Below are 18,462 nucleotides of genomic sequence, written 5' to 3'. Positions count from 1 at the left end.
CCCAGGAGGTCAAGGCTGTAGTTGGCTGTGATTGCACCACTGCACTTCAGCCTAGGCGACAGAGCAAGACAAAGAAAAGAAAGGAAGAAAGGAAGGGAGGGAGGGAGGGAGGGAGGGGAGAAAAGAGAGAAAGAAAGAGCAAAAGAGAAAGAAAGAAAAAGAAAGAAAGAAAGAGAAAGAAAAGAAGAAAAGAAAAAGAAAGAAAGAAAGAAAGAAGAAAGAAAAGAAAGAAAGAGAAAGAAAAGAAAGAAAGAACAGGAAAAGCAGGAAAAGCAATTTAGATTTTAGAAGAATGGTGTTAACCAGACTTCAAATGATTGGGGAAGAATCATTGATTCTTCCAATGACATGTCTTCCAGTGATTCTGCCAATGATATGTGGCAAGTGTTCCATATTCTAAACTGAGCCCCTATGTTTTCTTTAGAGCATTAGGAAAGAAAAGGTAAATTTGTTTTTATTTATTTTTAAGGTAAAGAATAGAGAAGAAAATATATTTGGAAGGAAACGTGAGAAGTTTCCTATCATTTTTCTTCCCATTTTTTAGTGGAAGGAATGGATAAAAATACCTCGTCATACTGACATATCCTCTTTGAATCTGGGTACAGTAGACACTGTCTATTTCACATACGATTAGCCTGAGGTTTTGCTATCTACCTGAGATGGCTAAACAGGAGAGAGAAAATACTTCATTGGGAGCTAGCTACACGTACATAAATTTGGATTGTACCAGATACACGCTATGCAAAAAGGGAACCAAGCTGATACCATTTAAAATGCTACTTAGAAATACTATCCGGAGGAATTACATAATGCCAACAACAGGGTGGACATCTGGAAGTCCAGACACTGAGAAATTCATAAGCAGTCAGCCCAAGTGAATGCATTGCCTCAGTCCGGAAAATTAAATTTAGACATTCTTTGAGCTGGCATGTCTTAAAGTTAAGAAACTTAAAATGTACCTTACTATAGAGTATTCTTTGGCCAGATTCCAAGCCCCAAGAGATCCAAAATCAAATCATTATGCAACCAAGCAAGTGAAAATGTTTTTGCCCTTTAAACATATTTTCTAACCTCCTCCCGGCTGTTTTCCCTGGGAGGTCATACGCCATGATTAATAAGCAAAGGAGAAAAGTAGGAGAGCAATGTGGGGGACGAAACGGTCTACCAAACGTCCATTTCCAAATTGGATCTCCATCCTCATATAAGGCCAAGTCAGTGAAATGAGGGATCTTTAAATAAAACTTGGAGTTTCACTATTACCCAGGATAATTTAATTTTTGATTACATAAATCTTTTGTGAGACTGAAAGTAACTGCAGAAATGGTTATGTTGTCATTTTGTTGAGTAACTACTAAAGTCACAAGAAATTCCTTTAATTTCATACAACAAAAGGGAAGAATTAGCCCCTCAGAATGGGTTTAATCAAGAAGAGAAGATGTTTATCTTGCATCATACGAAGTCCCACTCTAACTCTTGACTTAGAATACAGTGGAAAATATGGCATAGTATTTCTAATACACCAAGACCGATATATTGCATAATTATAATATGCTTCAGCAATAAAAAGAGGTGTCTGGGACTCAGATACCTTATAATTTGAGTAAAAAGTGTGTCTTCAATTTCTAATGCCATCGATCTTCTCCTGACTGCTAGACGTGATCACTGAACTTACTGTGGATTGTACAAAAGCCTAGAAACCTTTAAAAAGTTCACATGCATTAACTAGTCTAATCTTCACAGGGATGGTTCTAGATAAAAGGAAACTGAGATAAGGGAAATTAAATGGCTTTACAAAGATTACAGAAGTGGCAAATGTTAGAGCCACCATTTGAGCAATGGAAGTGTGGACCCACAATTATTTCTTAAATTCTATGCTTTACTGTTTCATTTTGTGGTATCAGATAGCCACAAATTGGTTCAAAAAATGATTCTTAAAAATCAAGTTTTAATGTCCCTTTATAAAAATTTATTCTTTCGACTTGTTTTCACAATATATTCATGCAATTTGAATTCAAATAAACCATGGACCCTATCTCCCCCAAAAAAGTATTTTCAGCACCATTGCCTGATATATTTCAGCTAGATCAAGGTTGTCTAATCTTTTGGCTTCCTTGGGCCACGATGGAATAAGAATTTTCTTGGGCCACACATACAATACACTAACACTTTTGATAGCTGATAAGCTTAAAAAAGTAACAAAAATCTCATAGAGTTTTAAGAAAGTTTATGAATTTGTATTGGGCCTCATTCAAAGCCATTATGAGCTGCATGCAGACCGTGGGTGGTGGTTGGACAAGCTTGAGCTAGACCTTCTTTAGACATATACTATATTTTTAAAATTCTCAGTGTCCTCAGATTTTTGTTTTTTGCTAGTTTTATCTGATATGTTAAAATATTTTAAAAATTATCTAACAAAATTGTTATTTTTGGTCAAATTTCCTTGTAGTTTGACAAATATATGATTATTAAGATGGTAAGGTATTAATTGCTTAAAACTTCAAAGCCCTATTGTGAATTTTTTTTTACTTATATATAAATTACCCTCTTATTCTACTAAATTCATTTTTATTTTAAGTATTGTTTGGTGGACAATATTAACCCCTTTGATTTATGTTAGTTTTTACCTGACATACTTTTAGTATCCTTAAATAAGTTGCTTATTTATTAAATGTTCCTTACACCTCAGTGACAGGTTAATGTCCCACTAAAGATGTGTACATCCTAATCCCTGTGAATATTTTAAAACATTTTTTTTTTTTGAGACGGAGTCTTGCTTTGTTGCCCAGGCTGGAGTGCAGTGCCATGATCTCAGCTCACCACAACCTCTGCTTCCCAGGTTCAAGCGATTGGCCTGGCTCAGCCTCCGGAGTAGCTGAGACTACAGGTGTGCGCCACCATGCCCTGCTAATTTTTGTATTTTTAATCAAGATGGGGTTTCACTCTGTTGGCCAGGCTGGTCTCAAACTCCTGGCCTCGTGATCTGCCCACCTCGGCCTCCCAAAGTGCTGGTATTACAGGTGTGAGCCACCGCACCCTGCTGTTTTAACATCTTATGTAAAATAGGGAATTAAATTTCTACATGAAATTACATTTGCTAATCAGTTAATCTTTAAATAGGAAGATTACAGGCGATTATCAGGGAGGTCCCAGTGTAATCCTGTGTTCCCTTAAGTGTAGAAGACAAAGGCAGAAAATGGCATCAGAGAGATTTAACAGAAGCACAATAGAGGAGAGATTCAAAGCGTGAGAGGGGCTCATCTCATCCTTGATGGTTTTGAAGATAAAATACTGGAGACAGGAGCCAAAGAACACAGGCAGGCTCCAAAGGCTGGGAATGACCTCAGAGTACACCTTACAGGAAACTGACTTCTACAACCAGAAGAGTGTGAAATGAAACTAATGTTGGCCTGAGGCTGCCTCCTTACTTTGAGTTTCTATTGAAGAACTGCAACCTCAGTATGTAAACAAACTGCAACCTAACTTGAGTACCTCTTGTAGCAAGAATCTCAGCCAATCATAGGAGCCAAGCTTCAGCCAATCATAAGCTGCCAACTGCTCACACCCTGCCCACTAAGGGAAATGTCAAGTTGTAACCAATCGAGCTATAACTTTAGGTAACTTTTTAATCTTCTCTTTATACATACTGCCCACCCACATTGCTGAGTGGAGCTCTCTGTACCACTCCTAGTTCTGAGTACTGACCAATTTATGAATCATTCTTGGCTAAAATAAACTGTGAATTTGATTTATTTAAAGTTTTCATTTTAACAACAGGGAACTCAGCTTACATCCTATGAACTCAATTCTGTAATCAGAGGGAATTGAATTCTTTCAACGACTTGAATGAGCAAGAAAATACATTTTCTCCAATAGCTCCAAGGGAAGAATACAGCCTTGCTCTTGGTTTTAGTCCAGTGAGACCCATGTGAGATTTCTGACCTATAAGAACTATAAAATAATAAACTTGTTATTTTTAAGCCACTAAATTTGTTGTAATTTGATACAATAGGAATAAAAACTAATATAACATCAGCATACATGAAATGCAATAGAATTTTTAAATGGTACCCTTTTTGCTTCACTTTTGAATGCAGCATGAATACGATCGATATCAGATACCAAAGTGAGTATAAAAATTATACTCATGTAGAATTTACAACTAAAATTAATAAAAACTAATTTCATAATTCTTAGAATTCTCAGATAGATCAAGAGCATAAAAAGTAAGGCAGAGGGCAGAGAATAAAATTCAGGAAAATTCAGGACTATTTCTTAGGAGAGATCTCTGCCATAATCCTAATTCCTCCTTCATGGTGGGAAAGTAGTGCTTACAGTGAGGGGTCCTTCAAACAATTGCAGAGAATACTTCATATGTAATGCTTGTATTTATAGAGAGAATGGGCTAGTTTTGAACACGAACCTGGAAAAACATTGGACAAGAAAAAACTTGGCCAGGTGTTTCAGCAGTAGGAAAGAGAAGGAATGATTAAAAGCACATAGTCTCTTCAAGCTTGATCTAAGATAAGTAAATCCCCAAAATATGTGTGAAACTTGTAGTAGAAGTATTTACTTAGGGTCATTTAAAAAAGGATCTTGTATCAAAGGGGCTGTGCTGGTGGTAAGGTGATTTCCAAAATAATAAGAGTTCTCATAGAGTAGACACTGGTGTAGCATATCTTACGGAATGTTATAAAGGAAAATATGATTTGCCTGTGTTATGGTATAGTGTTGACAAGTCTCAATGATATCAGTATCTCCAAAAGTGAAAATTAAAAAAAAAATTAAAAGACATAAAGAAACACACACACACACACACACACACACAGAGTTTCCCACTAAAGGGAGCAGGAGTTAAACTGTCTTTGAGACCTAGAAACAATGAGGAGACTCATCCATTTAATAAGTGTTCAGTCCCCTAAAGCCTCCTTCTTTTCACTCTGTAGAGAAAAATTGTTGTAAGTAGGAAATTGAGATTGAGTGAAACTAGGAGAGAAAGCCAAACCAACCAAAAACCTTTTCCAGATAAAAGGTGGTCACCACTAATCAACTTAGCAAAAGGAACAGACTTATCTGGAAGTAAAGATTGAAGGAAGCATGCAGCATGGAGGTTTTAATTTGTATACTGAGACTGTGCTACAACATAAAGATTCTTCAGCGATGTCTACTGTCTAAGATTAATGGAAAATTAATGTAACTTGCCCTGGAAAAACTACTATGGGGTAGGGGAGGAGAAAAAGGGGAAATTTACTAAAATTAAAGTATGACAAGAAAAGAATAATTTTGCATTATGATTAAATCAAAAGATATGCTTCTTCATGCTAGATGCAATTAAGTAAAATATATTTTAATAAGTAAGAAAAAGATAAATCTAAAAAAAAATGAAATTCCTTGTGGAGTACTGTTACCCAAGTGCTTATCTCTCTCATTCCACAGGGCTATTACCATGGGTTTGTGTTTAGATTTTTCCTCCATTTTTAATATTATTATGCATACGTGTGATATGGATTGGCTATGTCCCCACCCTCTTGAACTGTAGTTCCCATAATCCCCACATGTTATGGAAAGGACACAGTGGGAGGTAATTTAATTCATTTACTTTAATTTTTTTTTTTAGATGGAGTCTCACTCTGTTGCCAGGCTGGAGTGCAGTGGCACGACCTCGGCTCACTGCAACCTCTGCCTCCTGGGTTCAAGCAATTCTCCTGCCTCAGCCTCCTGAGTAGCTGGGACTATGGGCACCTGCCACCATGCTCAGCTGATTTTTTTTTTTTTTTTGTATTTTATTAGAGATGGGGTTTCACCATGTTGGCCAGGATGATCTCAATCTCCTGACCTCGTGATGCGCCCGCCTCGGCCTCCCAAAGTGTTGGGATTACAGGTATGAGCCACTACGCCCGGCATATTTATCTTTACTTTAAAAAAAAATATATATATATATATATATATAGTATTTTCTTGCTTAATTGCACCATAGTAAATATAGTTATTCTTTTTTTAATAGACGTTTGGATGACGTCTTTTTTCTTTCTAATGTTACAAACAAGGCAGCCATGAATATTTATATACACATCTCTTGTTGAAAATGTTATATTTAGAATGCCTGACATATGCTCATTCATTTTCTTTATTAAAAATATTAACACATTTTGTTTTAAATTTATTTATTCTACAAAAAAATGTGATTAGACCTGTTTTACACAACTATATATATTTTTTAAATGTGTAAGTTTCAGAACACATGATTTTTTGTTCTCATAGTGGTCTTTTTTTCTCTATTTCATTTATTTAGTTCTAAAAATAAATTTAGTTGGTGTGCTTTTTATTGTTTAGACTATATTGTTCTGCTTTTATTTCCTCAGAAATTATCATTATACATAATGCTGTTAATTTTATCATTGTTACATGTGTAAAACATACATTTAAGATTAACTGTTCTTGTCAAACAAGAGCAGTATCTTTTTATTTTCTCCTCTATAGTATAAGGATATCTTTAGGTTTTTGCAATTTCCAAATACCTTTCAATACAATTTGAAGTGTTAGATAACTATCATGTTTACTAAATGTTAGACACTCCATATCTTCTTTCCTAAGACAAGTGATTTAAAGTGTACTTTATCATTATGTTTTCACTTTATCATTTGTATCATTTGTTTGGATGTATTTATCTATTGGTTGCAAGTTACTTAACACTTTGTATGTGTGCAACAGGAAGAAGAAATGAAAGTGATCAAGAGCAGTACATTATCTGACTTTCTGTTTATTTGGAAATGCCTTGTGTCTGATTTTCTACATGGGTGACTATTCCCCTGAGTATAACATTCTTACTTTAGAATTCTTTCAGTATTCAAAAGATGCTATCACATTGCTGTCTGACATTTAATGTGAGTGAATCTAGCCTGATTTTATTTCTTGGCAAATAAAGGAAATATGGCTCAATGCTAATAAAATATTGTAGTTAATTTAAATGGTTTTTTTCTGAGATTTATTTAGATGTTATACATTATGTGTTAAACTAGATGAACTGGCTTTTCTTTCTTCCAAAAAATACATTAATATAATGCTCAAATATCATTACTTACTTTTTTCCTTTTTTATTGTTTGGCCTGAATACATATGCAAAGTTCAGTAAAATAGTATTTTACTGCTAAAGAAAAATAAAAAGCACTAGATGCAAACAACATTATTTTCTTCTTCATATATATAACCAAACTTTTATTAAGAAAAATTTTATTCGATTATTTTTAGATTATTTCTTCTAGTCTGAGAATTAAGTTTTTATGACATGTATTCTTCCAATCAATAAAAATTATAATATAAAGATTGTTTGAGTTTTTTACATATGTATTATTATATGTGTATTATTTTCTTTTATTATTTCTGTTCTTATTAAACTATCCTGTGAAGATTTGCCTTTTTTAAACACTATTTTACTCTTCTAAAATTTCATTTATTTTCAACTTCCTTCAATGACTATTTTGACCTATTTAATTTTCAATTCTACTTCTATTGTTCCTTTGATTGGACAATATATTATTTGTTTTTGCATTTATTATCATGCCTCTATAAAATAAATATCAAAATACTTATTCAGCTGTTTGTAATTTACCTTCTTGTATTTTTAAAATAACAATTATTGTCGATGTATTGATCCTATTGCAATAAGACGTTTTGTCACCTCCCTATGAACATACCAAGAAATGTTTTTTCTAATATTTTTATATAATTTTATAGTAAATTGTATGATTATAGCATGATCTCATTTTCATTATTGTGACAATCATCCCTTCCTGGAGCCTTAGTTCATCTCCCTTTGTCTGTTTTATCTCTTTTTCTGTTTATTCATTGATATTATTATTTGTAACAATCAAAGGCAATATTGACCAAGAGATAAAATCTTTGAATTGTTCTTGATAATGCTCACATTAATTTTATTCTAGTAAATTTATTTGTCAGAAGGGGAGCAAAGGGAGGAGTTTGCTGTGAAAACTTGTGTTATTCTTCATTATTCAACCTCACAGTTTAAATATCTATACACTAATTTAGTGAATATCTTCAGAGGATTTATCCACTGATGACTTAGATACATGGAATTTTAAATGCTGGACCACTTTTTAAAATGAACTTCCTATGTTACAATGCTCAGCTGGTATCAAATGTATCTTGTTCCCAGTAATATTAATGCTGGGAAAGTTAATATTTGAATGGTTATAAAAAAATGTTTTTGTGGATTGGTGAGTATAGGAGTAGATCACTAATGACTTTTCAACTGCCCTCTCGCTAATTTAGAAGCTCCTTGAATTAAAAATTGGACAAATGCCTACTTATTTGTTGAATAAAGATAACGTGATTCATGGCTTATTCTATTCAGGCTGCTATAGCAAAATATTATGAACCAGGTGGATTACAAATAACAGTAATTTATTTCTCATAGCTGTGAAGGCTGGCAAGTCTAAGATCAAGGTGCTGGCAGATTCAATGTCTGGGAGTATGATGAGCTTTCTGGCTCATTGACAGCCATCATTTTGCTATTTCACCATTGGTAGTGTCAACAAAAAGAGGCAAACTCTGTAAAATATTTGAAGAGGTTTATTCTGAGCTAAACATGAGGGACAAATGGCTCACAAAACAGCCCCAGAAAATCCTGAGAACATGTACCCAAGGTGGTAGGGTTACGATTTGGTTTTATACATTTTTGGGAGACATAAGACATCAATCAATATATATAAGATGTACATTGGTTCTGTCAAGAAAGGTGGGGTAACTGTAAGCAGGAGCTTCCAAATCATAGGTAGATTCAAAGATTTTCTGATAGGCAATTAGCAATTGATTGAAAGAGATTTTATCTAAAGATCAAGAATCAATAGAAGGGACTATCTGGGATTAAGACAAAGGGTCATGGAGACCAGTGTTCTTATTATGTAGATGAAGCTTCTAGGTAGCAGGCCTCAGAGAGAATAGATTGTAAATGTAAATGTTTCTTATCAGACTTAAAATGGTGCTAGACTCTTAGGTAATTCTCTCCTGGGTTTGAACAAAGACCTGAAAAGGGCAGGTGATTTTCTACATAATGTAGATTTTCCCAAGATACAGCTTTGCAGGGCCATTTCAAAGTATGTCAAAAAATATACATATATTGGGTTAAAATACTTCAGTTTCTTTCAGAGCCTGCTATTTGTCATGTTGGTATCTTATTGCTACAAAGAATCTACTTTATTAGTCTTAAGGTCTCGGTTTTAATGTTAATGCTAGTCAACTGTGCCTGAAATCTAAAGAGAGGTAAGTATAATGAGGCGTATCCAAATACTCACTCCCATTATGATCTGAACTAGTGTTTCAGGTTTACTTTAGAATGTCCTTCAAGAAAAAGTGTCCATTCAGTTGACTGGGGGACTCAGAATTTTTTTTTGGGTTTACAGTAGAAGGGGTGAGGAAGCTCTCTGAATCCTCTTTTATAAGGGCTCTGCAACTATAACATAATCACCTCCCAAAGGCCCCACCTTCTAATATCATACCTTGAAGGTTACAATTTCAACATATGAATTTGGGGTTGGGCTTGGGGTTAAGGGGCACAAATATTCAGACTATGGCAGCTCAGGACAAAACAAAAGAGATGTAAATGTTTTCCAAGACTGTAACACAACAGTGCTACAGAGGACAAGTCATATGCTGGTTAACAGTTTTGCTAATTGTTTCAATTTTCATGTCCATTATGGGTCTTCCAGCCAGATTTCATTAATAGTTTGCAGTTTTCTTTTTTTTCTTTTCTTTTTATTTTTGGAGATGGAATCTTGCTCTGTCACCCAGGCTGGAGTGCAGTGGTGTGATCTTGACTCACTGCAACCTCTGTCTCCTGGGTTCAAGTGATTCTCCTGCCTCAGCCTCCAGAGTAGCTGGGACTATAGGCACGTGCCACCACAAATGGCTATTTTTTTTTTTGTATTTTTAGTAGAGATGGGGTTTCACCATGTTAGCCAGGATGGTCTCGATCTCCTGACCTCGTGATTCACCCACCTTGTCCTCCCAAAGTGCTGGGATTACAGGTGTGAGCCACCGCGCCTGGCCTGGAGTTATTTTTTTAATATTGTGCATTGTATATTTTTTTCTGTTTTCATAGATTTATTTAGGAGAGTGTATGACATGATGAAACAGTGAGATAGTACTTGGTAGAGCTTAGTAGAGGCCACCTTAAATAGCAATCTCATTCCTGCTAGTTTTTCAGTCAAAGAAGAAAAAGTACAAATGAAATATTTGACTGCACTAATCAAAACACACACCAAAATTCTGAGCAAGACTGTCTCTGAAAAAATAGAGAACATTTAAACTTATTTCCCAGGTGAAAGAATAAGTTCAATAGTACAAGAATAGTAATTGGTATTTGTTTACACAGACACACATGTCAGCAGCATGTGAACCAGAGCAACTCCATCTTACACAGGAGCTGGGTAAAATGAGGCTGAAACCTACTGGGCCGAATTCCCACATGGCTAAGGCATTCTAAGTTACAAGATGAGTCAGGAGGTCAACACAAAATACAGGTCATAAAAACCTTGCTGATAAAACAGGTTGCAGGAAAGGAGCTGGCCAAAACCCACCAAAACCAAAACGGTGACGAAAGTGACCTCTGGTCGTCCTCACTGCTACACTTCCATCAGTACCATGACAGTTTACAAATGTCATGGCAACATCAGGAAGTTACTCTATAGGGTCTAAAAAGGGGAGGCCTAAATAATCCACCCCTTGTTTAGCATATCATCAAGAAATTACCATAAAAATGGGCAATCAACAGCCCTCGGGGGCTGCTCTAACTATGGAGTAGCTATTCTTTGATTCCTTTACTTTCTTAAAAAACTAGCTTTCACTTTGCAATGTGGACTCCCCCAGAATTCTTTCTTGAGCAATATCCAAGTACCCTCTCTTGGGGTCTGGATCAGGATGCCTTTCCTGTAACACACAAACCACCACCATCAACAACAAAGCATTCCTTCTTTATAAAGATACACTTCCAGGCATATACCTTGGTGTAGATATTTTTATATTTGGGTGATCTGCTGTAGTAAGGTAATAATAATTAAGAAGTTCCAAAACAAAGAAATAAGGACTCAAGGTGATGGATACTGGAAATGCCTGACTTGGTCATAACATATTCTATGCATGTAAAGAGCTCTTACATGTACCCCAGAAATACGTAACACATTATATATCAATAACACAAAAATATGTAAAATAAAATCATTTTTTAAAAAGCAGTTACATACAAAATAAGACCCTATTTATTTTTGTTGTTACTGTTTTATGAATTAGAAAAGCAAATACCAACATTGGCTTATAGTCACATAACTAACTAGGGATAAATTAGAAAAAAAAATCTTTCTTTTTGTCACAGATATCAAGTTATTTATTGAACAACTATAATGTAAGAAGACTGTAATTACCAAACATTCCTGGGTTTGCGGCAACCATACGGCCCTAATTTGACATGCAGATATTTTAGCAAACTCCTCTTTTTACAATCCAGTAAATGTATTTAATGCTACAGTGTTATTAAATGAATATTATGGCTTACAATCAACCGGATCTTAGAATCACAGAAAATTTCATTTGCTCAATGAACTATCAATAGGAACTAAAAATAGGTAAGTATTCTTCACTATAAGAAAGTTTTGGTCTACTTTAAAATATATATGCATGTATTATATTTAGATTCTTTATAGATATGTTTGATATATGTGTCTATATACTTATATTTATGTATTTGTGTATATATGCATATATAAAAAATAAGGAAAGAATAAAACCTAAATAAATACAATATTAAAATGAATACTTTAAAACGCTATCTATATTTTAAAGGAAATCTTTTTTACTGAGAAAAATATCCTGGTAAAACATTAGTTTATGTTCTAAAAATTCAAGCTAAATCACTAAAGCTACATGTTGTGTTAAAATAAAATAAGTAGCCTCTTTCTCTGAGTTTTATTAGACTGAGTTGAGATTGGTAACAGTTCACAAAGACAAATAGAGAAAATGTCATTATTTCAAAAACTGATGATTATTCATCCAATAAATAATGTGATATAAATTCATTTTATTGCTCCTCAAAATTTCATGAGACTATGAAGTACTTAATGACTGTCTTTAGATATCATTTCTTCTGCTCCTTCAAAAGAATTTCCACCAAGATGCAATCAGTATTTGTCAAATTATCAATTATTTTATCATTCCAATGCTTGTAAACATTTAAGCGTTATATCTAATCTCACTTATTCAGAAAAATGCTTAACTGTGAAGAAACTATAGATATTACATTATATGTTTGTCAACAAACATTACATTGTTGACAACTTAATTTTTATTATCTAATGATTGCTTTGTAAACTCATTTTAACTGTTTCTTTATAAAAGTAGGAAATGTTATTGGCTATTTAAAGTTGTATTTACTTTCTCTTATTTTAAACTTAAAGTTAGTGCTTTTCTCTAAACTATCATTTTTAACAAAATATCTATTAAGCATGGAATCAAAGTATGTGTACACATGTACACTGATTTATCACCAAAATTTTTAGCACTTCCTCTCTCCACCATCCAGACAATATGGTAGTCACTAAGAAAAAAAATTGAACAAAAATAAAATATAGGCCATGATATTATTAAAATTAAGATGACAGGCAAATGTCAGTGTAATTAAAAGCCTAATTTACACTCAATATGAATAATATTTATCAGATTATTTATTCATTTAGCAAACTACATTATTGAATTTGACATGTATTATGTACCAGCACAATATTGTATATTAGAAAACTTATTCATTAGTTGTCTCTTTAAGAACAGATTATTTTGTTTTCAGGATTGTTCTACTAATCAAAGTATTATGCTGGAGAGTAGAAAGAATGCATATATCATTTGCAAATAAATGATTAGCAATTCTCAATTCCCCACAATAGAAAATTACTTACTATTATCACATAGTTACTACACTATGCAAGGAAAGAGTGACTCCATCTGGGATAATCATCACCATCTTTGCAACTATTTACACAAATTCAGTAAAAAATCACATCACATATAGAGGACTTCCAACATTTTCCTTTAGAGAGATATAATGACTGGCATTATCACCGACTGGAATATCTTTTTTCAAATGATTATTGATCTGGTTTGGATCTGTGTCCCTATCCAAATCTCATGTTGAATTGTAATCTCAATGTAGGAGGTGGGGCCTGGTAGGAGGTGATTGGATCACAGGGGTAGCTTTCCTCCTTTGGAGCTAATCTGGTGATAAGAGTTCTCCGGAGATCTGGTTGTTTAAAAGTGTGTGACACCTTCCCTCTCACTCTTCCTCCTGCTTCGACCACATAAGCGCTTGCCTGCTTTCCCTTTGCCTTCTGCCACGAGTAAATGCTCCCTGAGGCCTCCTCAGCCATGCTTCTTGTACAATCTTCAAAATCATAAGCCAGTTAAACTTTTTTTTTTTTATAAATTACCCAGTCTCAGGCATTTCTTTATAGCAATGCAAAATCAAACTAATACAATAATAGTTTAACTATGTAATACATATTTACTGATGTTCCCATTGTTAACTATGGTTTCCAAGATGATAGAACTAGACAATAAAATGTAAATTTTTAATTTTAAAATTATGAATTTCTCTGATGAAATATTTTCTTCTCTTCAGTATATAGTTATCAGAGAAATAATCACATAATTGGCATTATTTCAAAGATGTACAATGGAACAAGTGTGATTGTAATATTTAATGAGGAAAAACAAGTCACATCTAATTTTTGACTCTATAAGGAAAATCAATTTTTAAAAATGCAAATTCCAATATCCAAAACCATATTTATTTTTATTTTTGTGCTTATTTTTCCATATTATATGCTTTAAAGATTTTGTTAACTTTCTAACTAGAGTATTACTTCTTTTAGAATAATTCTTTCCATGCAGTATTAATCCTAAATTAAAAAGAATAATTCTTGTTTGAACATGTTATATTATTTAAATATAGATATATTGGTTCTTGCACTTACTGGCTTTTGCTTCATTAATACATATCAAAGTAACATGTAAAATTCATATATTATTGTCTCAGCTTAATAAATTATAGAGCAGAATACTTTTAATGACACAAATCCATTAATCTATATCCACATCTGCAGTATTTTTTACCTAGTAACTTCTCTGTATTTTCTTACATTTTGAATATATAAAAATCCAGAGCATCGTTTTCACAAAGTAAACATTGCATCTATATTTTTGGATGCTGCATTTCACTCTTAAGTGGTCAAAAACAGTGTTTTATTTTAATCAAGGAAAATTAAATCTAGATGGACAAGGTAAATATCTAGGTAAATTAAGACACAGCCATAAACATAAAACTTAAAGCCAAACTACTAAAAAAATTCCAGTTAGAGGGTCTGGGATGTAAAAAATACAATTTAGATATGTGATAAAATATGTTCATCAAATGAAATTAATAAATGATCATTATGTTATGCTAACTAATAATGGCTTATGAATTATATTTACCACATGGAAGAAGAAATAGAAAATGTGTTAATTCTAACTGTATCCAGAGCTGCCCCATTGCACACATTCAATAAACATCTTTCACATCACATACGTAAGGCAATGTCTGGAGTTGGAAGACATAAAGTTTGTAGCTGTGCACAGTGCCCTTCTATACTAAGGATTTTGGTGCAGGAGATCACACCTATGAGTGCAAATGTAATCTAAATTCCTCAATTTTACAAATACCCATTCTTCCCCAAAATATTGGTTTAAGATTTAGCAATACATTTAATCACCACAAATTAGTTCATTCATTTGCAAAATGGAAATGAAATTAGTGTAGTATTACAAGTATTCTTGTAAAAGTTAAATTAAATAATACCTACCAAACTAATTGATTCAGCCTATATAAATAATTGAAAGTATAACTGTTGTTACCACTAAATTAATTAAATTATTTTAATTTCATATAATTGTTATTCAATAACATAAGCCAAAAGTTTTCATTGCAAAATGAACCACTATGCTTTATAGAGTGATAACAATTTTAAAACGTATTTTAAAATACTACCAGGTGCTCACAATAAAGAAAATATTACTTTAGAGACCCCAAATGATTGATGTGCAAGCTGAAGAAAAACACATTAAATCATAACTATTATTTTATTTCCTTAAATATTGAAGAGTGTGGTTTCTCTTTTGGAAAAGAGAATGTAAACAGATTCTTGAACTGTCATCACCAAATCATGTCTAAACAATGTAAAATCAGTCCAGAGTGTTTCAGAGCAAATCTCTAAAAGTAATGATGTGTAATTCCTGTACAGCAATGATGTGTAATTCCTGTACAGCATACATAGGTTACTCCAGGGAAATCTCATTTCTCTTCATCACAAAAGAAAGAATTCAGAAAAATAATTGTCAGTCAGTAAGATAACCTGAAGTTATAACAGAAAAGTGGTAACAGGCAGAGGGAAAAGCTTTTAAAAAAGAAGAAAAAAACATTGATAAGAATATATATAAAAGAATGCAAATGGCCCATTATTAAGAGGACATAAGGATTTCTAAGTAAGCCTGATGTATTTTCATTGGCAAAATTGCATTTTATATGTCAAAATGCTGTAGTGATCAATTATTTTTACCGTACAACTAAATAGAGTTAAAGGTACACCAAGAGACATGGACACTCTTTCTTCAGAGTGAATTTCACTGCTTATGTTACACAATTTTATATTTCGAACCAACCAACTCAATTACATATCTCAATTTTAGATTTATCTTAGTAATTAAATGTATTAGTCCATTTTCACTCTGCTATGAAGAAATACATAAGACTGGGTAATTTACAAAGGAAAGAGGTTTAATTGACCCACAGTTCCACATGGCTGCAGAGGCCTCAGGAAGCTTATAGTCACAGTGGAAGGGGAAGGGAACGTGTCCTTCTTCACATGGTGGCAGGAGATAAAATTGCCAAGTAAAGTGTGAGAAGCCCCTTATAAAACCATCAGATCTTGTGAGAATCCACTTACTATCACCAGAACAGCATGAGGGTAATTGCCCTAATGATTAAATTACCTCCCATGACACATGGGGATTATGGGAACTACAATTCAAGATGAGATTTGGGTAGGGACACAACCAAACCATATCATTAAACATATTTCTGTTTCTATATCTGTTTTACTCCTTTATACTTCAGCATTCAGGAAATTTAAAAGAAATTTGACTGATTCAGAAAATACTTATTCAATTTTTATTCATTTATTTAACAGACATTTATTGAGCCTTCATTGTGATAGGCACAGCTTTAGACACTAGGAATATACGGATGAGGAAAACATACTCTTTCTTGAAGTTGACTTTCTACTGAGGGAGTTTGAAAGTAATCAAGATAAATATATTAAATATGCAACATGTTATATGGCCACAAAAACAAAAGAGAAAAGTAAAGCAGGAAAAGGAAAATGAGAAATGTTGAAAAGGTTTTGCAATAGCTTGAAATTTGGATCCCGAGCTACTGAAAAAACATTGTTGCCATTTACCAAAATGAGAAAGACTATGAAAAGATAAGGCATGTGGGGAATATCAGAAGCTCAGTTCTAGGTGCATTGTTTTTGATGTTTGTTTATTATTCTTTAAGATTCAAGATTCTATGGTTCCTGGGAGAGACCTAGGCTAGAAAGGCAAACTTGTGAAATATTAGTATATGTATGTATTTAATATGGAAAAGCAGGAAGCTGTATGACATCACTGAAGGAGTAAATATGGATAGAAAGACTCAGTCCAAGGACTGAGCCCTAACACACTCCAGTATTAAGAGGTTAGAATATTTAGATGAAGAGAATCCAGCAAAGCATACTGAGGTACATTGTTTAAAATACGAGGAAAACAGGATGAGTGTGGTAAACTAAAAACCAAGTGGAGAAAGTGTTCCAACGACAGTTAAATGTGCTAAATGTTGTTGGTGTTAAAGACAGATGAATATTGACAAATAATAATAGGATTCAGCAACATGGATATCATTAGAAAACATGACAGGAAAAGTCTTGTGGTTGGCTGGAATGGGTGGAGTAGGTTCAAATATTTCAAAATGTTAAATGAAATGAGTGAATGAGGCCAGTTGAGGTTAATCAAGCCAGCTTTCACATAAGTCACAGACACAACCATCACTGTTTTTCCCAAAGAAGTTCTCAGGAGGTTTAGTATTTATACATTTTCCTAAAAAGAGGGGAGGATGCAGTGAGACAAATCATTACATACTTGTGAGATTTTAGTGCTCAGTAAATCTACATTTTACATAAGATAAAGTGAACATTTGAAGAAAAAGGAAATAGAATAAGAAAACAATTATGCAGATTTCTGGGTAGGGGGTGAAGGAACAATTGATCTCATCTTACCTTTGTTTTGCACCAGAAATATAAACTAATAATGGATATCTATCAGTGTGGAAGCCAACAGACTTTTGTTTTAGGAGCTAGACATCTATTGCAGATCTAGAGTTTCAATTTACGTGACCTTGTTTTGTTGGAAGATATACATTTGAAGGTTTTGAGGCTGGTAAAGAATTTACTTATGAGTGTTTTTGTGGTGAGTAGTCATCAGGAAATGTCTGAGGTTTTGAGGTTTTTGCCTTACTGTGGGGTCTGTCTAATGTATAATGGGTTTTGTTTGTTTGTTTTTGGTGGGTTTTTGTTTTGTTTTGTTTTGTTTTTGAGACAGAATCTCCACCAGAGTGCAGTGGCATGACCATGGCTCACTGCAGCTTCTGCCTTCTGAGCTCCAGCGATCCTCCCACCTCAGCTACCTGAGTAGCTGGGACCACAGGCACATGCCACCACACCCAGATAATTTTGGTATTATTTGCAGAGAAGGGGTTTTGCCATGTTGCCCCAAGCTGGTCTCAAACTCCTGGGCTGAAGCCATCTAACCACCTTGGCCTTCCAAAGTGCTGGGATTACAGGCATGAGCCACCACTGTATAATGTTTTGACACCAGGTTGTAAAGTAAAAGTTATTCATGTTATTCATCAGGGAAGACGATGACAGCATAGGGTGACTCAGCCTCCAAGCTTAAATTTCCCTTTGGCATAAGAAGTTTTGGTGTCCTGAATATTGTATTTTCCAAGAGAAATTGGAAGCAGTTTTAATAGACAAATCTTTATAGAGTCTTGTGCAAAACGAAGGACTATAATCATAAAAGGATGGAAAGACAATAGTGCATCGTTTTTTTTTTTTTATTTTTGGTTGGGACAGAAATTATGGCACACTTATATGTTTATGGAAACAATCCAAAATAGGAATATTTGATGCTAGAGAAGAAAAAAAAGGATAGTATTGTAAGAGTAAATGCAAATCTGAAGAAAAATAATAATAATTTTCCTTTCTGTAAGAAGGAAAATAAACTACTTCTCCTTTCTTTTTTCTTAGAGCAGTTTCTTTAGAGAGCTGGTCATTG

Source organism: Nomascus leucogenys, chromosome 5, assembly GCF_006542625.1.
Source record: "Nomascus leucogenys isolate Asia chromosome 5, Asia_NLE_v1, whole genome shotgun sequence".
Taxonomy (NCBI): domain Eukaryota; kingdom Metazoa; phylum Chordata; class Mammalia; order Primates; family Hylobatidae; genus Nomascus; species Nomascus leucogenys.
The sequence above is the reverse complement of the archived record's forward strand: the minus strand, read 5'-3'. Positions refer to the sequence as shown.